Source organism: Somniosus microcephalus, chromosome 1 (genome assembly GCF_052327205.1).
Source record: "Somniosus microcephalus isolate GS21.2 chromosome 1, FLI_Smic_1.0, whole genome shotgun sequence".
Taxonomy (NCBI): domain Eukaryota; kingdom Metazoa; phylum Chordata; class Chondrichthyes; order Squaliformes; family Somniosidae; genus Somniosus; species Somniosus microcephalus.
In genome coordinates, this window is record NC_140987.1 from 154,839,170 (window position 1) to 154,865,721 (window position 26,552).

Consider the following 26,552-nt stretch of genomic DNA (forward strand, 5'->3'; position numbering starts at 1 on the left):
CAAAGCTATAATACAAATGCCGCCCGTCTCCGGACGGCCAGGCTAATCTCTGGTGTCACTGTCGCAGATTACTGCTGCCTGCAGCGAAGCTGGACTGCCTCCTGCTTCTTGTCCCTGGCAGCTTATGGCTGCTGATTGCGGACCTCTGCCCTTTGGCTTCTCCCTGGTTCGGGAGGCCGCCCTACTCCACTGTAAAGTGGGTGACCATGCTTTCTTGGGCTGGGGCACCCGAAGAGACCTTCTGAGGGGCGTCTCTGTGGGGGAAACTTTGGCTGACAGACCCTGAGCCTGGGTCACAGCCCTAGCTGGCTGGGAACCTTCACCCCCTGATGCAAACAGCCCGCACTGTTTAATATACCTGGCAGCCTGCCAGTACTCCGGGTTTGTCTCCTTTTTCCTATGCACTCCTGTACCGGGGGCAGGTATCCCCTCACCACCCGCTGCTGATGGCTGAAAATCTTCCTCCCCAGGTCCAAAACCTGATACCAGCTCCTCCCATTTGTCCCCTGCAAGAGGAGTTGCTATCCCTTCCTCCCCAGATTCCCACACCATAGAGAGAACCACTCTAGAAGTGGGCTGGGAAGCTTGTCCCTTTAAGCAGGTGACTGCGCCTGCACGAACCTTCTCCCCGGAGTCCCCCAGCAGAGGCTATGAAACCTCTGTCTTCAAACAGGCGACTGCGCCTGCGCAGGAAAACTGAAGAGGAGCCGCTGGGGTCACAGGCTGGGGAATTGCGCCTGCGCGCACCTTCTCCCCGGAGTCCCCCGGCAGAGGCTGTGAAACCTCTGTCTTCAAACAGGCAACTGCACCTGTGCAGGAAAACTGAAGAGGAGCCGCTGGGGTCACAGGCTGGGGAACTGCGCCTGCGCGAATCTCCTCCCTGGAGTCCCACGGCAGAGGCTGTGAAACCTCTGTCTTCAAACAGGCGACTGCGCCTGCACAGGGAAACTGAAGAGGAGCCGCTGGGGTCACAGGCTGGGGAACTGCGCCTGCGCGAACCTCCTCCCCGGAGTCCCACGGCAGAGGCTGTGAAACCTCTGTCTTCAACCAGGCGTCTGCGCCTGCGCGGGAAAACTGAAGATGAGCCGCTGGGGTCACAGGCTGGGGGACTGCGCCTGCGTGAACCCAGTGTTGGGAAACCTCTCCCCTCAGGCACGCGACTACACCTGCGTGAACCTGGTGTTGGGAAACCTCTCCCCTCAGGCACGCGACTGCACCTGCGTGAACCTCCTGTTCAAAAGACTGGGGAATTCCTGTCTCCAGACCAGCGACTACGCATGTGCGGGCAGTCTCTTCTGTGAATGAACTCGCAGCAGCCTGCAGATTTCTACTCTCAGGCAGCTGTTTCTCTGTTTCTGAACTAGATAACTGGTACAAATTTAAACTTTGGCCAAAACTTAGGTCCCACTTGGGTGGGGAAGTGTCCCACTTGGTGGGCCGGACAACTTTTCCCTTGAAACAAGCCACAGTGCCTGTCTTTACAGCCTGTGAACTTGAACTTGTATGGTCAGATTTATACAATTTACATTGGTTGGTGTGGAACCACTTTGTGCACCGGGGTAGTTTTACTGCATAGACCATGGGGCTGGCCCTATCAACTATACTATAGGGTCCCATGTAGAGTGGCTCTAAACTTCCCACCCAGGCATAGTTTCTTACCATCACTAGGTCTCCTATCTCCCACTGGTGGCTTCTGCTAGGCTCGAGCAGCAGCCGGTTATTCCGATGCTGCTTCCCCATGCTGTCTGCTGCCTGCCCATAAATTCATTTGCGGACAGTCAGACCCAGGAATTTAACCTCTTGCTGACTGATCTGCGCCTTCTTGGGGTTGACTTTAAACCCCTTTCTCTGCAGCAGCTCCAGCAGCTCAGCCAGCAGTGGGCCATGCTCCCCGACCGAGTCGGTAAATAAGAGCAGGTCATCCACATACTGCAATAACTGAGTGGGCTGACTGAACTCTTTTAAACTATCCTTCATGCATTGGTGGAAGATGCTGGGGCTATTGTGGAAACCCTGTGGCAGACAGGTCCAGGTATACTGCTATCCCTTAAAGGTGAAGGCAAACTTATATTGGTGCTCCCGTTTTAAAGGGATGGACCAGAACCCATTCGAAATGTCCAGCACCGTGAATGTGTTCACGGATGCTGGAATACTGCTAATAAGATTAGCCACTGCTTCTCCTGTGGGGGCACATGTGGGGATATTGCTGTTAAGCACCCGATAGTCCACCGTGGCTCTCCATGAATTGTCCGGTTTCCTGACCGGCCAAAGTGGAGAATTAACATGTGTGGCTTTGGGCCTCAACACTCCCTGTTTAACTAAGGAGGTGATGGCTGCCTCCATGTCGGGTTCTGCCTCCTTGGGGAAATTGTACTGCTTCTGTGGCTGGGCCATGGGGTACCCGTCTATTTGAACCTCAAACCCTGTGATCCTCCCGCAGTCGTGTTTATGGTTGGCAAAGGCTGTGAGGTTTGCCTGCACGACTGCCTGCAGTGCCTCCGGGACACCATTTACCATGAGCCTGAGGTTGTAACCTTCTTTGGGCTTCACAGTACACAAGGTCCCCTTACCCTCCTTGGCCGGGATGACCACTACACCTTCTTCCCTGTCTGTGCTAGCCCCCCAAAGGCAATGGTTGCAGAGATCCACGAGGGTCCCGTGGCCCACCAGGAAGTCGGCCCCTAGGATCCCCTTTCCTTCCTCCTTATTCCACTTTGCCAGGATGCACGTCCACTTAGTTTGGAGCATGCCCTGATGGACTGAGAGGGGTCTGGAGTATACCCCCGCCTGCTCCTGACCGGTGAATCCCGATAGTATGTATGGAACCCCGTCAGACAGAGGTGAGGTGGTGGGAGTATCCGTATGGATCACGGTGCATGATGCCCCCATATCCCTGTAACCTTCTCTACCTCCATCTGTACGAGCGGTCTCTTCCATTCATCGTACCAGAGATTACACAGACGGACAGGCTGCACAGGCTCCAGTCATTGTGGGGAGGCAGAGGTGGGCGAGGGGGCTGCAGCACCACTTATGGCTGCTACCTTTCCCTGATTGGCCCTAAGGAAAGATTTTATCGACTCCATGACGGACTCGACTGTATCGGGAGGAGTTTCTTTCTCTGCCTTCTGAGTTGGGGCTGCGGGGGTCCTGGCTTTATCGTCTCTCCCAGGCTTTTTACAATCTGTGCGCCAGTGGCCATCCTCCCCGCACCTGTAACAAGTAACCTTGTTCTGGGAGGGACGGCTCCCCTCCTGGCGCCACTCTTTCTTGCATTGAGCCCCAGACTTAACCTTGTGGAACTTACCCTTTTGCTGGGGGGTCGCACTATTCCTACCATTCCTTTATGCTACCGTGAGCTGCCGGATTACAGCCTCTTCGGTTGCTAGGGGGTCTCGGTGGTCAAACCAAGTATCAGCCTTTGCTTTTATCTGGGGCAGGCAATTGGACACCAGGCATCGAAGCCATTGGGTCCGCTGCTGCGGGTTCAGGTGTGCCCTATTTTGTCCCCCTGTACACGTGCTGTTGTAGACTGGCCACAGCATGTCTGCAAATGCCTGTGGGGTCTCCCCTTCCTTCTGCAGTTTTTTCCCTATGCGATCGAACGGACTGCCGTCGTTCGCACCCATGGCTTCCAGTATTTCCTCCTTTAGGTCCTCAAAACCCTTCTGCCCTCTCTTACCCTCATCTGAAAGGGTCTGATAGAGCTTACTGTCTACAGAGAAAAGCAACATTTTGGCTTTCTCTTCGTCATCACAGCCATTAACACAGACTGCCTGTTCTATCCCTTGGAAGTGCACTGAGGGGTCTCCCTTTTTGGAGAGCAGTGGAATATGTTTCACCAGGCCTCTGAGCTGTGGGGTATCATAGGGTAACAGATAGGTATGCTGAACAGCCCCATGGTCACTTTCGTTCACGGGCGGACCGTACCTCCGTTGTCAGAGGGGGTACACTGGTCCTGGTCCCCGCCTGCCTAGCGGGACCTGCTGGCGTTCTCCTACCACCCCATTGTCCATCCCTTCTTGCTGCCAGAGCTCCTCAAAACTCGGCGCTGTGGGCTGCGGTCTTGCGATCTCTAATTCCCTGGCCAGCTCTGTTCTGGGTGCTGCCTTTGGGGCGGTTTGATTTGGGCGGCTGGTACTGTCCAATGGACTTCCCTTCGGACTTATGAGACATACCATCCCTTTAGTCCTTAATAACTCCATACCCAAACTCTCTATCTTTCTGTTACATGGGGTATGATCTGCTCCACTAAACCTTTGGTTGCAGGCCAGCTTATAAGCTGCCTTTACCTCCTTAACCCTTTCCTCCTGCTCTGTTACTTCTGAGGTGAGGCGGGCATTCTCTTCCCGCAGTCTCATCTCGTTACTCCTTGCTTCTGTAATTTGGCACTTTAGGAACTCTATCTTGTGCCTCGCATGGCTTTTGCCCTCGCTAGCTTCTTGGGTGAGGTGTGCGTTTTCCTCCTGTAGCCTCATCTCACTGTCCCTAGCCTCTGTGACTTCCTGCACAAGGCGCTCTATCTCTGCCTGGCATTTCGTGACCTCTAGTGTGAGGCATGCATTTTCTTCCCGCACCCTCATCCCACTATCTCTGGCCTCATTCACCTCTCTTATGAGGCGTTCTACCTCCGCCTGGCATTTTCCAAACTCTGAATCCCGATTCTTAGCCTCTTTAACCTCCTCCCGCACCCTCATCTCACCCTTCTTAACGCAGCCACCTATACCATAATAGGTCAGTTTACACGCTGCCACTAACTTCTGCAGGGCTACCTGTAATGATATCAGCAAATAGTGATGGTATTTGCCTGTTTGATTATGATGCCTTACCAGCATAGTTGCCTGATTGATTACTTATGCCTGACCAGCAGAGGGCATGTGGCAGAGACAAGCAGTTTAGTTTTAGTTTCATTTTAGATGGATTTCTAGCATGGTGTCTCCAAAGGAAGATGCATTGTCAAAGTGACACACAAGGACAGAGAGCACATGCTAGCATTAATCGTGGTGCCAAAGGATGTGCAAGCCATATTAGGTTTAATAGCCTGTGAGAGACTGAACCTGGTAAAGAGAGTCCTCGTTGTGGAAAGCGAAGGAGAGACAGTCTATGATGAACTCATGAAAGAGTACAACGACCTATTTCAGGGTCTAGGCTGCCTTCCAGGAGAACACACGATCAGAGTAGATAAAAGTATGCCAACGGTCATACATCCATGCAGAAAAGTTCCGTTTCCTCTTCAAAAGCAACTGAAGGCAGAGTTGGACAGAATGGAAAGCCTGAACGTGATTCAGAAGATAGATGAGCTAACTGAGTGGCTGAGTTCCCTCGTCGTTGTGGACAAAAAGAATGGAAAGCTCAGAATTTGCCTGGATCCAAGAGATCTAAACAGAGCAATAAAGAGAGAGCACTTCAAGCTTCCTACACATGAGGAAATCATGTCACAGTTTGCAAATGCAAAGTATTTCAGCAAGTTAGATGCATCATCAGGATTTTGGCAGATGAAACTGGACAAGGCAAGTTCAAGACTGTGCATGTTCAACAGTCCATTTGGCAGATACAGATTCCTAAGGTTACCATTTGGCATTACCTCAGCTCCTGAAGTGTATCACAAAACTATCCATATGATCTATGAGCATCTGGAGGGAGTTGATACATCAATGGATGACATCATAGTATGGGGAACCACGAGAACTGAGCATGACGAGAGACTGAAAAAAGTGCTGGAAGCAACAAGGAAAACAAACCTGAAGCTGAATAGAGAGAAATGCCAGCTCGGGGTGACAGAACTGACATTCGTGGGAGATATCCTTAGCAGTGAGGGCATCAGACCAGATCCCAGAAAGGTGTCCGCCATTGAGAATATGCCAAAGCCACAATGCAAAAAGGACGTGCAGAGGTTTAATGGAATGATCAACTACATGGGGAAATTCATATCCAACCTCTCAGAAAAGATGGTGCCACTGAGAAGACTAACTGAAAAGAACATAGTATGGGAATGGAATCATGAGCATTAGAAGTCATGGAGCGATCTAAAGAAACTGCTCACAGAGGAACCAGTTCTGAGGTTTTATGACCCAGCGAGACCCATCAAGATATCATCAGATGCATCACAGAGTGGGCTCGGTGCCGTTCTTCTGCAAAAATATGACTACTGGCAACCTATTGCATATGCATCGCGCTCAATGACAGACGCGGAGACGCGATATGCTCAAATAGAAAAGGAGCTGCTCAGCATCACATACGCCTGTGAAAAATTTCACCAGTTTGTGGCAGGACAAGCAATCAGTGTAGAGACTGACCATAAGCCCTTGATTGCATTGTTCCAAAAGCCACTAAATAGCTGTCTGCTTAGAATACAAAGAATGATGATCAGGCTGCAACGCTATACACTGAATGTTGCATACACACCGGGTAAGCTGATGTATACAGCAGACACGTTGTCCAGAGCTGTTGACCCAAGAGCGCCCGCAAACACCAAAATGGATGAAAAAGTGAATGCCTACGTAGACATGATCACAAGTGCACTGCCCATAGCAGATGCAAAAATGGAGCTCATAAAGACTGAGAGAAACAAAGATGAAACAATGAGATGACTGAGCAAAAGCATCTTGGATGGATGGCCCAACATGAAGCAAGACTGCTCACCTGACATGGCAGTGTACTGGAACTGCAGGGCGGAACTATCAGTGGTCAAAGACATCATCTACAAAGGAAGTAAAATAGTTATCCCAAAGAGTCTGAGAAAAGAGATGCTAAAAAGGATCCATGGAGGACATCTGGGAATCGAAAAGTGTAAGAAAAGAGCACGAGAGGAGATGTACTGGCCACGAATCAATCAAGATGTGACAAATGAGGTGTCAAACTGCACAATATGCATGAAATATCGAGCAAGCAATCCGGTCGAACCACTAAAGCCACACCCAGCGCCAGACAGACCTTACCGGAAGGTAGGCGCTGACCTATTCGTATGTCAAGGGAAGGACTATCTTGTAGTCACAGACTATTACTCCCTGTATCCAAAGGTTTGTAGACTGTACACCACCACTGCAGATGCTGTGATAACATGTATGAAAGCCATATTCTCCAGACATGGCGTGGCAAGCGAGGTCTTCACAGACAACGGACCCCAGTTTTACAATGCAAGTTTCCGACACTTTGCCAAAGAGTGGGACTTTGTCCACACAACGTCAAGTCCTCACTTTCCACAGTCCAATGGACTAGTGGAAAAATTGGTCCAGACAGTGAAAAGACTGATGTACAAGGCAAAAGACAGTGGAACTGACTTCTACCAGAGCATGCTTGTATACCGCACAACGCCGCTCGAGTGTGGTATGTCACCAGCCCAACGCCTTATGGGACGTCGGCTAAGGTCAAACCTACCCATCCCGGAGAACCTCCTGAAAACAAAAGAGGGGGAGAAAGTGAGGAAGTTCAAAGAACAACAGAAAGAAAAGCAAAAGTACTACTATGACAGAGGAACACAAAACCTACCTGAACTCCACACTGGTGACCAAGTAAGGTTCAAAGACAAAACAAACATATGGACTCAGAAGGGAACTGTCCTGAGTGAAGTTCAACCAAGATCATACACCATTCAGACAGATGAGGGTGCTGTTCTGCGAAGAAATCGTCGGGATTTTCTCATGGGACCAGCCACAGCAAGTCAAAAGACTGATACTGTTGAACAACCTGATCACACAGCAGGTCAAAAGACTGATACTGTTGAACAACCTGATCACACAGCTGAGAAACCATCATCTGAGGCAACAACTCAGATTCAAGGACAATCAATCAGAAAATCCTCAAGACACGTGAAGCCTCCTGAGAGACTCATTGAGCAAATTTAAGGACTCTTGTTATAGAAGGAAGTAATGTTATCTTATTCTTTCTTCAAGTTCTAGTGTATTTACATATTTCATGTGAACACACAAAGCAAGGTTAAAAAGCCTTGATCATGATAATGATAATGTAAGTTCATTAAGTGTTACAGTTAAAATGCAGAGTAATGCAAAGAAAACATGTTGTTAGATAAAAGTAAAATACTTTTGTTTTAAGAAAGGGAGATGTAATGATATCAGCAAATAGTGATGGTATTTGCCTGTTTGATTATGATGCCTTACCAGCATAGTTGCCTGATTGATTACTTATGCCTGACCTGCAGAGGGCATGTGAAAGAGACAAGCAGTTTAGTTTTAGTTTCATTTTAGATGGATTTCTAGCATGGTGTCTCCTGTAAGGCTGTTAACCAGAGTTGAACAAACTTTAGATTAAAAGACATTGGGCTAAAAATTCGGTATCGCCGCGCCAGGTCTTTAGTGCCCGAAATTTTGCGCTCGCCCGGATTCCCGTAGTGCCCGCCTGAAATTCAGTTGCGCTGCCCCATGACGGAGGCGGGCGCTATTGCAGGGTTTGGCCGCCTCGTTTGGGGCGATGAAAGTCAGTTTCAGGCGTCCAGCTGCCGCTGCGGCACCCGATGCGGTGCGGCAGGCTGGGGTACTGCAGGCCTCCTCCTTCTCTTAAGGAGGAGCTGCCTGCAGTCGTGAGATCGCCGCTGGATTCCCCCGGCAAATGAGCCCGGCACCACGGAGAAGTGCCGGGCTCGCGGGAGTCAAACACCAATGCCGCGGGGGGGTGGTACAGGAGTCCAGGGAGGGAGGTGCGGCCAGGCGGCCGCCGGGAAAGCGGCCGGCCGCCCCTCCACCTTTATGCGCCGGCCTCTCGGAGCTGCAAGGCACTGTTTTTCAAACGCTGTTTGCGGCCGCTGCGGGCGAGGCGGCCGCAACTGAATTTGGCCATCGGCACGGAATAGCATTGGAACCGGGGCGCTGCGCACACCGATGACATCATCGGTGCCGGCGCAGCGCTACCGGCTAACGCCGATGTTAGGGACCAACTGAATTTCGGGCGCTAAAAAACTTCCGGCGCAAACCACTCTATAGCCAATAAGTGGGCGCAAACGCGACTGAATTTCTAGGCCATTCTCTTTCATAAATGCCTCGTCATTGAACCCACAAAGAAATCAATACACTACCCACAGACTAAAAGCAAGAAAAGCAAGAGCTGATGCTTTCTCCAGATCCAGACCACTTATCATATCAAAAACTGCCTCCAGTCCTGCCGCAGTCGTCAATGTGTAGGGGGGCATCTTTTACATAGTTCACGGTAATTTACCTTTCTTTACCTGGTTTATGGTAATTTACGTGGTCAGGCAGTGTAAACAGAAACCCATTGTCTGTGGTCACTGAAACCGCAGCCTAAGTGGTTTAATCCTTTGTGTCAACAAGGTAGCAGTTTCAGTAAACAAATCGATCATCTGCTGTAGGGCAGGGAAACTCCCTGAATTGCCTTTGATTGGCAGATTCAAATGGGCTACTCCCCAGTGTAAACAAACAGCTTGTAGGTTACCTGACCCGCCCAATTCCACAGGGTGATTGACAGCTCGGCCTCCATTTAAATGCTAATGGCCTGTCTGTCCTTTTTCCTGCTGCAAATTCTGTTTCCATGAGGTTCAAAACTCAAGAGTACATCCTTTTCTTTAATAAAATATACTATCTTAAAGTGTGCGATTTTTACAAAGTCCTTTGATTCCAGTGTCCAAGTGCTGCTTAGCTCATGGGCTCCTTAACGCAGCCTTTTGCGGTTCTGGGCACATTTTAAAACATTGTCCAGCCCAGAGACAATTTAAATCACACAAAGTCTTCGTCCACGATGTGGATTAATATTTCCCGATCTTTGGGGGCTGAGGGGATTTTGCGAACCCCTACAAATCCTAATGATCTTTTGCAGAACCGATTGATGGACTGCTGTGAGGTCCTGGAAGCCCCTTTGAACTGTAGAAGCTGTTTTTGCTGCAATGCAAGCTCTGACGTCAGCCATCAGATGCTGTATCATGGTTTGTTTCACAGGTTTGCTGATGGAGGTGACCATCCGTTCAATGTTGGAAAGGATGGGCTCCAACTCTCCACACAGCCCTGTGCCAAGTTGGTGCTGGACTCCTCCATGCCCCTTGACTTTGTGTGCAAGCTTCCTGGCAGGCTTTCCAGTTCACCAAGCATTTGGTTATGTACACCCATCAGCATTATTCTGTAGCCTGGGCCATCGAAGTACTCATCTGACTCCTCTGCAACAGAACTAGTGTGTGACCTCATCCTTCAGCGAACTGGCGCCTTCGCTATGCTTTCCCCCCACTCTGGCTCCAGTGCACTTATGCCCAGTGTCTCATGACATGCAGATCCCTTCTCTCCTAGCCTCTAAAATACGTGCAGTGTCAGTCTCAGAGCTGGTAGCTGCGAGTGTAAGATCAAGTGACAGTTTCTTTTCATCTTCTTCCTCTTCCTTATCTGACTGGGAATGTTCCAGTTCTTGAGTAACTAAAATGAAAAAGGGGCAAGGGTTGGATTGTGGTGAGGAGAGAGGAGAAAGTAAGAAGTGTATGCTTACACCATCTGAAGCTTTTGAGACAGAAGAGATTGTGGAATGAGGGAGAAGTAGGAAGGGAGAATGAGGATTAGGTATGCAGATACACTCATCATCAATCCCTCCAGCCCCGCCAGTGGCCACAGCCTCAGTGACATCCCTTCCCATAAGGGCCAGCACTGTCTCCTCCATGGGGGTTAAGCCATGCAGCCGCACTTGACCTACTGCAGGGTGGAGAAATTCAGTATCGCCCCATCTGGGGCGCAATTATCGGCCGGGCGCAAATATTAGCGCCTGGCACTAATAATTGCCTCCAACTGCAAACTTGGCTTTTATCGCCCCTGGAGGTGATTGGATCACTAAATCAGGTGCAACACACCTGTTTCAAGGCGCAAAGGCCGAGGAGCGAGGTGCTATCTCAGAGTGCTGGCGAAGCTCATGAGATGTCAGTCAGCAATGGAACACAGACACACTGTTGCCAGCCAGTTCTTAAAGGGGATTGGGTCGATGGTGCTCTCCATCCACATCCTGCTCATTGCAGCCTTGAATCTCGGCCTGGAGAGACCTGTACATCAAATCTGTTGGAAAGAACAAAGGAGAGGCCCAGGGAAAGAGCTCAGAGTGCAGCCCCCATATTCTCTTTTAAATCGATGCAAGGAAGATCAAATCAGAAAGAACCTGCAAAGTGCTGCTCATTACCCGAAACTCTGCAACACAGCTTTGAATATCTCCTGCAGTCTCTCTCTCTCACACAGAATGCGGGGTGCAAAAATTTTGCCAACAAAAAAAGGCAGGAAGCGGTCGCATTTAAATAGCGCTCCCCTAGTCCCTTCCCAACTGCAAAACACTCCCCTAAACCTGTCATTGCAAGCGGCAGGCGTTAAGACAGGGGGCACCACTCAATATCCGGTCCGGGGCGCTACCGGGACGTTGCGCACTCGACTGACGTCACGATCTGCCGGCGCAAGAGATCGTGACGGCAGTGTTTAGCGCCGCCGCAAAATGTCTCGTTAATTTCGTGAGCGGCGCAAACACCGCCACGCACGGGCACTAGTTGCTTTGCACCCCATTAGCACCCTCTTACGGCGCTAACGGGAGGCGCAAACCAACGGAATTTTTCCCCCCAGGTCTTTGATGCTGCCTCCTGCAAGAAAGAAGAAAGTGTGTCAGTGAATGTCCTGCAATATGTTTGGATATGTGGCTGTCATGATTGGATAGTGTGTGTGAACTGTGAGCTGTGGGTGCGTGGCTTGCAACAGTGCTAAGTGTGTGAGGGTGAGGTAAAGCATATGAATTGAAGGGTTGAGCACTGATTGATAGAGATTGTTGGTAGGTGGGTTATGGGAGTGTAGTGAATTAAGCAGTGGATGAGGCTGGTAGTGTAGTTGGTAGGATATGCCATTTGAAGATGAACTCACCCACCTTGAAAACTCGTGTTGGAGATTTTGAAAATGTTAAAATTATATTTTTTTACTTTTTTTTTCTGTTTCTTTTTTCTTTCTATCTTAATCCAACCATTCTTTCCCTCATTGAATTCACCCACTCTAACTTACACTTCTTTCTCAGTCCTTCCACTGTTTATTTTACAATCCTTCAATCTGATTGGCTAAGGAGATACACAGTTGTTTTCCCTGTTCACTCAGTTCCCAGATGCCCAGCTTCCCTCGTTGCAATGTCAGCAGCTCGTATTTTCAGCAACTTGCCACGCAAAAAATTAAAAACCTAAATGTGCAAGGGCAAATCTAATTAATGGCAGAAGCTGTTAGATGCCCTGCTGCAGCAAAATCTGCACCATTATTTTAGAATGACAGGAATGTTATACCATGTAATTCATGATGTATTGCAAGACAGTTGATCTCCAATGGCATTGTTCAGACAAAATAAATTACAGGGCTGAAAATGCGATCCCAGCTATGCAGCAGAAAAACAGCACCAAAGATTGAGTGCTGAAGGCACTGCCCAATTTAAATATATATGTATATATATTTATGTGTTGCTGTTGTTCATAAGCTGTGAGTGACTGCAATGCTGCTCAGGCACTCCAACCACATGATGAAACCCTGCACTAATTAGCATAGGTTCTGGGCCCTAAATGAGCCTGACAGGCTCCCAGAACACCACATGATGTCTAGCCACATTGGGGCTCACCAGGTACATTGGGCGTAGAGTAGACCACAGCCTTCTACACCTGATAATACAGAAAGCTGCCTGATGCACTTCAGCAGAATGGATATCAGCCATTGCATTATCAGCCCCAAATCACTCTTACTGCAAGTGTGTCTCTGCTTTTTAACCCCCACTCAATTCTTTTAGTGTTACTCTCTCTTCTTATGCCATTCTTTCTTTGTCTCTTTTTCTTCAGCTGTCACACACTTTTCTTGATGTGGTGTTTATCGCTCTGTCCAATTCTTTTTCACCTGCTTGAAAATCTCCCGCCCAGGACCTCTACTGCTGACTCGACCAGAATATATGGGGTCCAGGGGAGGTCTCTTGTTTTCCATGGCCTAGGTTGGCACCTACATTTCCATGGATGCCACAAACTGTGATGAGTGGTGCTGGTTCCGTGGAGGAAGAACAAAGACATACCTCTATCTTAGTGAGTGTAGGCCATGACCCTCAGGTTGAACTCACAGGTGGGTCTTACTTCCACAACCCAAGCAGTTGGTATTCCTGCTTTCATTGGTTGCCAATCCTGCCCTGAACTATTCCTGGACCAGGGATGCAGGAACTCTGGGAGGAGAAAGTCTTTACTCCTGGCCCCACCCCACTTCTTACAATACTGGCCTGGGACAGGGTGAGCGGAAGCTCTTCCTCTTACAAAGCCTGTGGAATATCGATGTTAGGCTGGCACCTGGCATGTTTGGGCCACAACCTGATTTCCAACACTCTCAGATTTTCAGTCTCAAAATCTATTTTTACCTTATACAGGAGGAAGATGAGGGGCTGCATAGACTGAGTTGGAGGTGGGAGTGGGGATAGGCTGTCAGAAAGGTGTTGCAACATTGAGCGAGAAGGTAGGGTTGAGCAGGGGCAGGAATGAGGTCTATGGCTGGGAGAAAGATAAAGGTTGGGGACCTGAGTGTGGAACAGAGGGGGCCATAATCTGACAGAAAATCAGGATACAGCTGGACCTAAGAGTAATTCTGGAGGATCCCGGCAACACTAGGAACAATCAATGGAACTGAAAAGTGAAATCTGGGAGAGCTATGGGAAATTTTATTCTGAAATCACCCCTGCGTGGTTAGGGCATGAATTACCCTTTGGGTGAGCTGTGTGGGTTGGGAGCACTTGGAGCAGGGAACCACCGCATCCACCACCAAAAAGGTAAGTTTAGTAAAATACTGACCAGAATGTGGAGCTGGGTGCTCCTCCCAACAGCGGGCCGTTGCCAGCCACAGCCCGACACCCCCCTCTGATTGTGCATTCGACTCCCCGCCTCAAAAGTGACCTCAACCCCTCAATTGATGACATCTCCCTCAATTGATACCCATATCTCCACAATCACTGCCGCTGCCCCAATACCCCCCCGTCCACCCCCACCCGCACCCCGACCCAAGCCCCACAATTACCGACACTACCCTCCATCATCCAAGCCACCACCACCCGCCCTCCTGGTCACCCACCCTCTGTCAATGTCCCCACTCTCGGTCACCTCCTCTTCTGGCCCTCCTTAAAGGCTTTCCTGAGGGCCACTGCAGGCGACGCAGTGATCTGACGATCGAGGGTTCTTCTCCAGCAAGCTGCCTGGGGATACCCATTAGTTGTCCGCAGCTCGCCATTTCGATGATAAAGAGGCCTGAGGCCTAATATTTGATGTACGTTTTAGGTGCAGGGATCGATCCATGTGGCCCGTTTTTGGGCCGACTGTGTTCAGTTTTGGGCACCCTGTTTTATAAAGTGGTCATTAATATGATTGACAGCATACAGTATAGAAAATGAAGATACGAGATAGTGCGCTAATTTCTATATTAGAGCAAATAAGAGGAAATTTAATTGAATATCTTAAAATAATGAAGGGTTGTGATTAGGGAAAAATTATTTCCTCTGGTTGGGGAATCAGTGACCAAAGGTTATCAATTAAATGTTGTCACTAAGACAATATGGAAATGAGAGACTTTACTCAGCAGGTTATTAGGACATGGAATGCTTTGTCACAGAGATTAGTTGAGGCAGAGATCATTCCATCTTTTAAGGGCAGAGTAGAGAAGCAATTGAAGCAGGAATATAAAGATAGAGTACAGCAGCATAGTTAGTTTTGGATTGTTCTAACAAAGGGGCAACAAAGACACAATGGCTTAGAATTTCAGTATAGCCACGTTTGGGGCGCTACAGCTGGGTGTTCGCTAAATTTTGCGCCCGGCGCAACTTAGAGCCACCTTCGCCAATATTCAGTTGCATCGCCCCAAGAGGTTGCTGCTGCGCTAAAGCAGGCGATGCACGACTATCATAAAGCACTAAGTCGGCGAGCCGGGGCGCTACCACTGAGGGCGGGCGCAGCGCAGGTGCGGCGAGTTGCTGATTGAAGGCAGACATGCTAGCGCCAGTCAGCTCTTAAAGGGGGAGGGTGGATTTGTTTGGCTGCCACGCCCTGCACACTGCAGCCCTGAAGCAAGGCCTGACCATTGCTGCTTGAACATTTCAACGCCCAGGACAATGGAGAAGGCCAGGGAGAGAGTGCAGCGCTTCAGCGAGGGTGACCTGAAGGTACTGGTTGGTGCAGTGGAGCGCAGGCGCCTTGTCCTCTTCCCTGAAGGTGGCAGGAGGCCGCTGCCCAACGAGTATCGAAAAGCCTGGAGGGAGGTGGCAAACAGGGTGACCTCCAACAGCGTGGTTAGTAGGACTCCTGTCCAATGCAGAAAAAAGTTCAACGACCTCACTCGGGTTGTCAGGGTGAGTACCCTTTCCAGTATCCTCCTCATCCCTGCATGTGCACCCCACTTTATGGCCAAAGGGACCTAAAAGCCCTAATGCCCAGCCCTCATCCAGCAGCTATGGGACTGTCATGAAAATCATTTGCACGTTCAGGACTTTACACACTTTCAGGGCTATTCCACCATGGGAGGCAGTGCAGGCAAGATCAGGGCTTCACACTGTCAGGGCTATTCCACCGTCGGAGGCAGTGCAGGCAAGATCAGGGCTTGACACTGTACTTAGAGGCCATCCTTTCTCTTGCAGGGCAAGCTGGCCCGCCCCGTCACCAGTGGAGATGCCGACCCTGTTCTGGGCCACAATGGTAAGGGCATTGCCTTTGTGACCTCTCTCTTTCCACTTGCGCCTCACACCAGCATCCTTTGCCACTATCGAACCAATGCAGTGCATAGCAGCACTCATGCCTCCCTCGCTGCCGCCCTGTCCTCACTCTAAATCAACTCTTGTGCCTCCCTGCTTTCAGATGGTGAATCGCCAGGTGAGGAGGTGGGCCCTCAAGCTGGCACTGTGTCTGAATCGGAAATCGAGGAGGAGGAAGAGGAAGCCGGCCCATCAGTGCCACCCTCAGCCGAGGCAGCCCATGGCCCTGATGGGGACACGTCTTCCCTGGAGGGGAGCAGGGGGGAAGGGTTTGAGGAGAGTGAAGCTCCGAGGCCCAGCGGGCTGCTGCAATGCGGGAGGGGTGGGGAAGCTCAGCGGCCTTCTCCCCGGAGGGGGAGTGCGGCCTCCAGTCCTGCTACAGTGAGCGCAGAGGAGGTGCGGCTCCTTGCTGAAATGGGTACCCAGGCTGAGCGCAGGCACACTGAGCTCATGGCTGCAGTGGCAAGGATGCCTGCCTCCATAGAGTCACTGGCAAGGAGTGTACAGGGATTCGGGGCAGCACAGGCCAGGAGTCTGCAAGAATTCAATGCAGCACAGGCCAGGAGTCTGCAGGACTTCACGGCAGCACAGGCCAGGAGTCAGCAGGACTTCGCTGCATCACAGGCGGCTTCCAGCCAAGTGCTCAGTCGTGCCGTGCATTCACTGGCTGGTGTCATGCAGACTCAGACCAGGGCCACACAGGCACTAACTGGTGCCGCCCTCGCTGGATCGGCCAGGCATCGCCGGGGCACTCGCCGTGCCGCAGCAGCCCAGCAGTCTGTGCTTCAGCAGATTGCTGCGCATGCTGCAGTGCTGGCCCGTGCGAGTGCCAGTGTATCAGCCGACCAGGGAGTGCCTGCACTCTGTCAGGTTGGCAGCATTCCTGCAGCCAACACTGTCACTCCTCCACTGCAGCTGCCACCAATTCCAATTCAAATGCTTTATTGGCATGAAAGTTTACAGAGAACCATATTGCCAAATGTTACCATATTACCATATTACCACCCGTAGGACAGACTGCTGCCGCCCAAGCAGAGTTGGAGCAGTCAGCAGCCGGCCCCTCCAGGCCCAGAGCTGGTCCAGGCCGAACCCCAAGGGCATCTGCCATCTCACAATCTGACCCTCAGCAGCCTTCCCCCAGCCTTGCTGCAGCCACTGGGGTCCCATTGAGGAGGAGCTGCAGGGCAGGAAGGGGCCACTCGCGGAAGCGAGAAGGATCACCCTCGCAGGGTTAAAGTAGAAGGTGTGGCCAAATGATTTTTGTATATATGAGGCCGAGAGGGTTTTTTTTATATATGAAGGCCGAGACTGTTGTGTTCTTTTATATATGAAGGCCGAGATTGTTGTGTTCTTTTATATATGAAGGCCGAGACTGTTGTATTATTTTATATACGAAGGCCGAGACTGTTGTGTTTGTTTTTTATAAAGGCCGAGGATCATGGTCATTTTTGTTTAACTGCTTTTTGCATTTTCTGAAGGTTGTGAGAGCCAGTTATGTCTCTGATTGTTTTTTGGGGGGTTTCTCTGAATTAGTTAGTCATGCGGGAAGGGCACAGAGTTTGCACAGTAAAAAAATTTCTTTAATCGCACTGTCCATGTTTGCTTTTGGAAGTATTTGTTTCCTTGACTGGCTGAGGGCTTGCGGAGCGGCTACATTCATCTTCTTTCATTGGCACAAGCCATTCCCTGAGAGGGGGCCTAGAACCGAGTTGCAATAAGCCACCGACGGACGGCCCTTGCACTTTGTGGCTCCCTCCCGTACTGGTGCTCCTCCTCCTCCTCCTCCTCTGTTCAATGTCTGCTGGCTGTGGCTGAGTCCTGCGGATAGCCAGGTTGTGCAGCATGCAGCACACTACAATGAAATGGGAGACTCACTCAGGCGAGTACTGTTGGGCTCCCCCGGAATGATCCAAACAGCGGAACCATTGCTTGAGCACGCCGATTGTGTGCTCAGTGATGTTCCTGGTTGCTTGATGGCTGTCATTGTATCGCTCTTCAGCAGGGGTGCTGGGCGCACGGAGCAGGGTCATCAGGCAGGTGCACAAAGGATAGCCTTTGTCCCCGAGGAGCCATCCTCGTGGGTGAGGCTGGGCATCGAAAATGTCTGCCACAGAAGTCTGGCGCAGGATGAAGGCATCGTGGCTGCTGCCTGGAAAGTGGGCATTGACAGCTAGTATGAGCTGCCTGTGGTCACACACCAACTGCACGTTGAGCGAATTGCAACCCCTCCGGTTGCAGTAATCCTCGGCATTCTGTAGAGGTGCCCGCAAAGCCACATGTGTGCAGTCAATGGCGCCCTGCACCATGGGGAAGCCCGCTAATGCTGCAAATCCCATTGCACGCTCTTGCTGCTTGTCCAGGGTCATGGGGAAGGAGATGAACTGACGTCTCCTTCTGAAAAGGGCATTGGTCACCTGGCGGATGCAGCAATATACCGCAAACTGGGAGATGTTGGCAATGTCCCCGGTAGCGGATTGGAAGGAGCCGGTGGCATAGAAATTGAGAGCCACCGTCACCTTCACTGCCACCGACAGAGACGTCCTGCTCCTTAGCTGTGGCTGCAGATCCCTGCGAAGCAGGTGGCAGATCTCATTGACCACCTCCCTTCTGAATCACAGCTTCCGAACACACTGCTCCTCCGACATGTTCAGATATGAGAACTGCTGGCGGTATACCTTGGGTGGGTAAGGCCTCCTGTGCCGATGCCTGTTGGCCCTTCTCTGTCTGGCCATGACTGGCACTCTCTCACAGCGTCTCTGAGCCCTTTGAATGCAATGCAGTAGGCCAACGTTTCCACCCATTGCAGCCCCCATTATATGTTTCGAATCAAGGCTATGGCACTGAAAGTTAAATCCAAGTGCAAAGCTCTGGCCTGAATCCAGAAGTACCTGTGCGAGCGTTGAGTCAAACCAGAAAGCTCTCTCCCTTTGTCTCTCTCCAAATATCCGTCTCTCACAAAGAAGGAGTGGAGCAAAATGGCTGCCACTTGTACTGCAGGAGGAGTCCCCTTTAATTAGCGCCCCCCGCGCCCCGCAGCGACTGGGAACTGTTCCCCTCTACCAGTCGCTGGGGGCGCCAGGTGCACATAAGGGCGGCGCCACTGAAGTTCCGGTTCGGGGCGCACCAACGGCGTTGCACCATGAAATTACGTCAGGATCTGCGCGCACAGCTGAGCGGGCGCTGTGGTTTTGCGCCGCCGTTAAATCTTGAGTGGAGTTCGCGAGAGGCACAGATCATGCCGTGCCCGGGCGCTAGCCGCTTAGCGCCCCACTTCTCCTCCTCCTAAGGCGCTAGCGGCTGGCGCTAACAACTGAATTTCTAGGCCAATGGGTCAAATAGCCTCCTTGTGTGCCATAGTTGTTTGGCCTTCCATGGTTTTTAAGGTGTAGGTGACAAAATTAGAGGACAAATAAATTTGGACCATTTCACACACCTCTCAGCAGTTGGCCGCTTTGTTTTTGCAGGTCTCGGATTTGTCCCTTTGACTGACAAATACTGCACAGCGCAGGAAGACCTAAACAGATGAAGGGAAAATAAACATGATCAGAAAGAGCATATAAAGAAATTACTTTGTAGCTGACATACCTCCTGAACACACTCTTGTAGCTTCTGATCTAACTGGGGCAGAAAATAAAACACGCAAAAACAAATGTTAGATTTAATGCTGATAGCATTTGTGTTGGAATTGAATTTCAATCTGGTTGTTTCAACTGCTGCAATGATTATCCTAATGAAATATTTACACAGGAGGCGCACAAGGAGAAACAGAGGTTAGTGCCTAGTTTTATTATATTCACTCAGTGGGCTGGATTTTGCCAATGGGGAGCTTTTGGAGGCAGGACTCCCACTTCTCGGGTTTTAGTCCCGCCTCCATCAACTTCTGGCCAACTCCCGCTATTTTCCCTTGATTGACCTTGTTAAGCTCGCCCAGCAGGTTTAGCAGGCCAATTAAGGGAAAGCCGGTTACAGAGAATGTCAGCGTATGATGTTTCACCTGTCAAAAATTTTTGATAGATGAATTGTCATCATTTGACAGCTCTGTGAAACTGTCAAACACTGATATTCTCTGTAGTTTGATGAGTTCTTGAATTCAAGACCTCATCAAACATCCTTCTTTTGCAGAAATTAGATGGTTGTTGCATTGGAGAATGCAACGTTCATCTGTCATCTCTGCCGCGGAGGTGCGAGACTCTCCGCATACCCACTGATTGAAGCCTGCAGGAAGAAACAAAGGTAAGTACACTTTTTCTAACACCTTCCACTTACCTCACATTCTCACTTCTCCACACTTGCACACATCCCCACCGCCACAGCGCACTTTTGCACCCCTCCAACCCCCACAGATCCACTACTCGCCTCGGTGACCCTGGCGGGTTTCGAAGCCTTCAGAAAGCCTGCACTTGTGTCCGCAAAAAGGGGATAATCCTCTTATCTGCCTGTTAACTACCTGTTAACAGGCAGATAAGTGGCACTAATCCCCTTCCCGCCTCCAATGAGACGGGACCCAGCGCGTGACGGCTACCCGCCTCCTGGCAAGATGATACGGAGGCGGGTTGGGCAACCGCCTCCAAATTCTGTCATTATCCCGGCAGTCCCGCCTCTAAACCTGCCTCCCCAGGGCTGGCAAAATCCAGCTCAGTGATTCCAAACTGACTTTACTGATCAGATTTGTCATCAAATCGTCATAAATATTACATAGGAAATACGGCACAGAAACAGGCCATTCGGCCCAACCAGTCCATGCCGTCATTTATGCTCCACACAAGCCTCCTCCCATCTTTCCTCATCTAAACCTATCAGCATAACCCTCTATTCCCTTTTCCCTCATATGCTTGTCTAGCCTTCCCTTAAATGCATCTATACTATTCACATCAGCCACTCCCTGTGGTAGCAAGTTCCACATTCTCACCACTCTTTGGGAAAATAAGTTTCTTCTGAATTTCCTATTGGATTTCTTGGTGACTATCTTATATTAATGGCCTCTAGTTGTGCTCTTCCCCACACGTGGAAACATTCTCTCTGTATCCACTCTATCAAAATTTGTCATAATTTTAAAGATCTCTATTAGGCCACCCCTCAGCCTTCTTTTTCCAGTGAAAGGAGACCCAGCCTGTTCATCCTTTCCTGATATGTATACCCTCGCATTTCTTGTATCATCCTTGTAAATCTTCTCTGCACCCTCGCCAGTGCCTCTATATCCTTTTCATAATATGGCGACCAGAACTGTACGCAGTACTTAAAGTGTGGGCTAACCAAGGTTCAATGCAGGTTTAGCATAACTTCCCTACTTTTCAATTCTATCCCTCTAGAAATAAACCCTAGTGCTTGGTTTGCTTTTTTTTATGGCTTTGCTAACCTGTGCCGCAACTTTTAGTGATTTGTGTATTTGTACTCCTAGATCCCTTTGTTCCTCTACCCCACCTCGCACCCTCCAAGTGATAAGTGACCTCCCTATTCTTCCTACCAAAACGTAATACCTCATAGTTATCTGTGTTGAACTTCATTTGCCAATTATATGCCCATTCTGCAAGTTTATTAATGTCCTCCTGTAACTTGTTGCATTCCTCCTCAGTATTGACTATCCCCCCCAATTTGGTGTCATCCGCAAATTTATAAATTGCGTTTTTGATTCCGAAGTCTAAATTGTTAATGTAAATTGTGAACAGCAATGGGCCCAGCACTTATCCTTGTGGAACACCACTACCCACCTTCTGCCACTGTGAATAGCTACCCTTTACTCCTACTCTCTGCTTTCTGTCTTGAAGCCAGCCAGCAATCCATTCTGCTACTTGTCCCCTGACTTTGCATTCTCTGACCTTGTTCATCAATCTATTATGGGGTACCTTATCGAAGGCCTTTTGAAAATCCAGATAAATTACATCTAATGCATTATCATTGTCTACTCTCTCTGCTGCCTCTTCAAAACATTCAGTAAGGTTGAAAGTTTAAAACTTTCCCTTTTGAAATCCATGTCGACTATTCATTATTATATTTTTGTTTCTAGATGTTCTTCTATCTTCTCCTTTAGTAGGGATTCCATTATTTTTCTTACCACTGATGTTAAGCTGACTGGTCTATAATTCCCTGGACGTGTTCTATCCCCCTACTTAAATATTGGTAATATGTTAGCTATCCACCAGTCCTCTGGCACTATACCTTTTTCTAACGAATTATTAAATATGCATAGTAATGCCTCTGCTATCTCTTCCCTAGATTCTTTTAAAATGTGTGGATGCAATCCATCGGACCAGGGGTTTTATCCTCTTTGAGTTTGATGAATTTATTTAATATATCCCCTTTTTTATTTTAAATGCACTTATCTCATGACTAATCTCATAATCCAATGTTATATCCACCTGTTCTGTCTCCCTGGTAAATACTGAAGCAAAATAATTATTCCATATTTCTGCCATTTCTCTATCATTACCTGTAGTATTATCCTGACTATCCCTTAATGATCATATTCCCATCCCAACCTTCCTTTTTTTATTGATGTGCCTATAAAATATTTTACTATTTTGTTTTATGCTCCTTGATAATTTAATTTCATAGTTTCTCTTTGCCTCCCTGATTGTTTTTTTGACTTCTCTCCTAATCTTTTTGTATTCTGTCTTATCATGCACTCCCCTGCTATCTATGTACTTAATGTATGCCTCTTTCCTTACCCTCAATTGTTCCCTTATGGCTTTATTCATCCATGGAGTTTCATTATTGTTTGGTTTGTTCTTTCCTTTTAGTGGAATATATTTTTCCTGCACTCTGTTCAACACCATTTTAAATGTTTCCCATTGCTGTTCTACATCATTGTTTGCCAATATTGTTGCCCATTTTTTTCCCAAGTTCTATTCTCAGCCCCTCAAAATCAGCTTTTCTCCAATCTATTAACCTGGTTTTCGTCATACTTATGTCCTTCTTAATTATCATCTTAAAGTGTATTATATCATGAGATCATTTCATAATTAAGAAATTATGAGATCTATTTCATAATTAACTTATTGTGTGAACAAATAATTGTTAATTAATTAAAAAGGCAAATGGTATATTAGTCTTTATTTTAAGAGAGTTGCAATATAAGTAAGAAAGTCTTGCTGCAATTATATGGGGTTTTGGTGAGACCACACCTGGAGTACTGTGTACAGTTTTGGTCTCCTTACCTAAGGAAGGATATACTTAGAGGGAGTGTAACAAAGGTTCACTAGATTGATTCCTGGGATGAGAGGGCTGCACTGTGAGGATAAATTGAGTAGAATGGGCCTATATTCTTTGGAGTTTAGAAGAATAAGAGATGATCTCATTGAAATACATAAAATTCTTAGTGGGCTTGACAGGTTAGATGCTGAAAGACTGTTTCCCCTGCCTGGAGAGTCTAGAACTAGGGATCACAGTCTCAGGTTTCCGCCCCTGCCACAGTACTGAAGTGGCTCACATCAAAGTCATAAATAACATCCTTTGTGACTGTGACAAAGATTAACTATCCCTCCTCGACCTTCTTGACTTGTCTGCAGCCTTTGCCATGATTGACTACTCCATCCTCCTCCAAAGCCTCTCCTCTGTTGTCCAGCTGGGTGGGACTGCACTCGCCTGGTTCCATTCTTATTTATCTAATCGTAGCCAGAGAATCACTTGCAATGGCTTCTCTTCCCGCTCCCGCATCGTTACCTCTGGTGTCCCCCAAGGATCTATCCTTGGCCCAATACTATTTCTTATCTACATGCTGCCCCTTGGCAACAGCATCCAAAAACACAGCGCCAGTTTCCACACGCACACTGACAACACCCAGATATATCTCACCACCACGTTTCTCGACCATTCCACGGTCTCTAAATTGTCAGACTGCTTGTCCGAGATCCAGTACTGAATGAGCAGAAATTTTCTCCAATTAAATATTGGGAAGACCAAAGCCATTGTTTTAGGTCCCTGCCACAAACTCTGTTCCCTAGTCACAGACTCCATCCCTCCCCCCAGCATCAGTCTGAGGCTGAACCAGACTGTTTGCAACCTTGGTGTCATATTTGACGCTGAAATGCGCTTCCAACCACAAATCTGCGGCATAACTAAGACCGCCTATTTCCACTCTGTAACATCGCCCGTTTCCGCCCCGCCTCATCCATGCCTTTGTTACCTCTAGACTTGACTGTTCCAAAATGTTCCTGGCTGGCCTCCCACGTTCTACCTGATGTAAACTTGTGGTCATTCAAAACTCAGCTGCCCGTGTCCTAACTCGCACCAAGTCCAATTCACCAATTACCCCTGTGCTCGCTGACCTACATTGGCTCCCAGTTAAGCAATGTCTCAATTTCAAAATTCTCAAAACCCCCCAAGATATCTGTGCTCCTCTAATTCTGCCCTCTTGAGCATTCCTGATTATAATCGCTCAACCATTGGTGGCCGTGCCTTCTGTTGCCTTGGCCCCATGCTCTGGAATTCCCTCCCCAAACCTTTCCACCTCTCTACCTCTCTTTCCTCATTTAAAACGCACCTTAAAATCTACCAATTTGACCAAGCTTGTGGTCATCTGCCCTAATTTCTTCTTATGTGGCTCAGTGTCAATTTTTTTTGTTTTTTTATAACTCCTGTGATGCGCCTTGGGATGTTTTATTCCATTAAAAGCACTATATAAATACAAGTTCTTCTTCTTCTTCTTCTGTCTGCTGATGGAGATCAATAGCCAATAGGCCCTGAGTGCTTGAAATTCATCCTGGGGCGTTGTGAAATTGAAAATAAATACGTACATATCTGCCTTCAGCCTGCCTGAGACCCCTGTAAACCTTCCAGTTAGTGGAGGTCTCAGGGACAAGCCATAGTGCCAATACCATAGGCAGCCCTGGACTAATGTGCCCAGCATGCAGATCCAAAGGGAAATGAGGTAAGTGACCAGGACCTCCCCTCCCGCATCATTAAAATACTAATATTGGGTCTATGCCCACTACACACGTGAAGCCCCAGGAAATTCCAGCAGGATGCATTCTGGGCAGAAACCCGGCCTTATTTGTCTCCGCCCTTTTTTGCTTTGCCCTGTGTCAATTACCTAGGTATAGGGCAGGGAAATTCTCCCCTAGGTTATCTGATTTTCACAATCAATGCAGGTGAAAGACTTATAGAGGTCAATAGTTTATAAAAAAAAGTTCCTATTTTTTTCCCTGTCAGTGCTTACAGATTGATTAAGAAAATAAGAACATAAGAAATAGGAGCAGGAGTAGGTCATACGGCCCTTTGAGACTGCTCCACCATTCAATAATATCATGGCTGAACTTTACCATCAACTACTTTCCCACACGATCCCCATATCCCTTGAATCCCTTAGAGCCCAAAAATCTATCAACCTCACTCTTAAATATACTCAACGACTGAGCATCTACTGCCCATGGGGTAGAGAATTAAAAAGATTCGCAACCCTCTGAGTGAAGAAATTTCTTCTTATCTCAGTCGTAAATGGCCGACCCCTTATCCTGAGACTGTGATCCCTAGTTCTAGACTCTCCAGCCAGGGGAAACAGTCTTTCAGCATCTACCCTGTCAAGCCCTCTAAGAATTTTATGTGTTTCAATTAGATCATCTCTTATTCTGCTAAATTCCAAAGACTATAGGCCCATTCTACTCAATCTATCCTCACAGGACAGCCCTTTCTTCCCAGGAATCAATCTAGTGAACCTTCGTTAGACTCCCTCTAAGGCAAGTATATCCTTCCATAGGTAAGGAGATCAAAACTGTACACAGTACTCCAGGTGTGGCCTCACCAAAGCCCTATATAATTGCAGCAAGACTTTCTTACTTATTTTGCAAATCCCTTAAAGTAAAGGCTAACATACTATTTGCCATCCTAATTAATTAATAATTATTTGTTCGCACAATAAGTTAATTATGAAATAGATCTTTATGACGGTTTGATGACAAATCTGATCAGTAAAGTCAATTTGGAATCACTGTGAAAATAATAAAACTAGGCGCTCACCTGTGTTTCTCCTTGTGCGCCTCCTGTGTAAATATTTCATTAGGATAATCATTGCAGCAGTTTAAACAACCAGATTGAAATTCAATTCCAAAACAAATGCTATCAGCATTAAATCTAACATTTGTTTTTGCCGTGTTTTATTTTCTGCCCCATTTAGAGCAGAAGCTACAAGAGAGTGTGGAGGAGGTATGTGAGCTACAAAGTAATTTCTTTATATGCTCCTTCTGATCACATTTATTTTCCCTTCATCTGTTTAGGTCTTCCTGCGCTATGCATCATTTGTTAGTCAAAGGGACAAATCCGATACCTGCAAAAACAAAGCGGCCAACTGCTGAGAGGTGTGTGAAATGGTCCAAATTTATTTGCCCTCTAATTTTGTCACCTTCAACTTGAAAACCATGGAAGGCCAAACAACTACGGCACACAAGGAGGCTATTTGACCCATTGTGTCTGTGTTGCCCCTTTGTTAGAACAATCCTATTATGTCCGTGTATAATTGAGACACGGACTGCAGGAGTTGATTATAACAAGTCTTTACTGAATGGAGACAACCTGGAACTGAAACTACAGAAGCCTGCTAGGGCCTTTTATACAGGGGTGGTCACTGCCGGTACTGCAGTCTGAGACCAGTTATTCCCTTAAAGGCACATACACAACAATTCCTCCCCTTTTAGATAAACAGTACATAACATTCATTTAACAACTAAATAATAACTAATTACAATTACAATTACGGTTGCTAGATACATTGGTTGAAGTTAATCAATTATAAGTTCAGTCTTTGAGGAGGCTTCCTGATTCTGTCTGGATAACGCCTCTTTGGGATATCAGGTTCTTCTGGCAAGGTTGAGTCGGGATCAATGTCGTTGTTTGGTTCGTCTGCTTCCAATATCACAGATTCT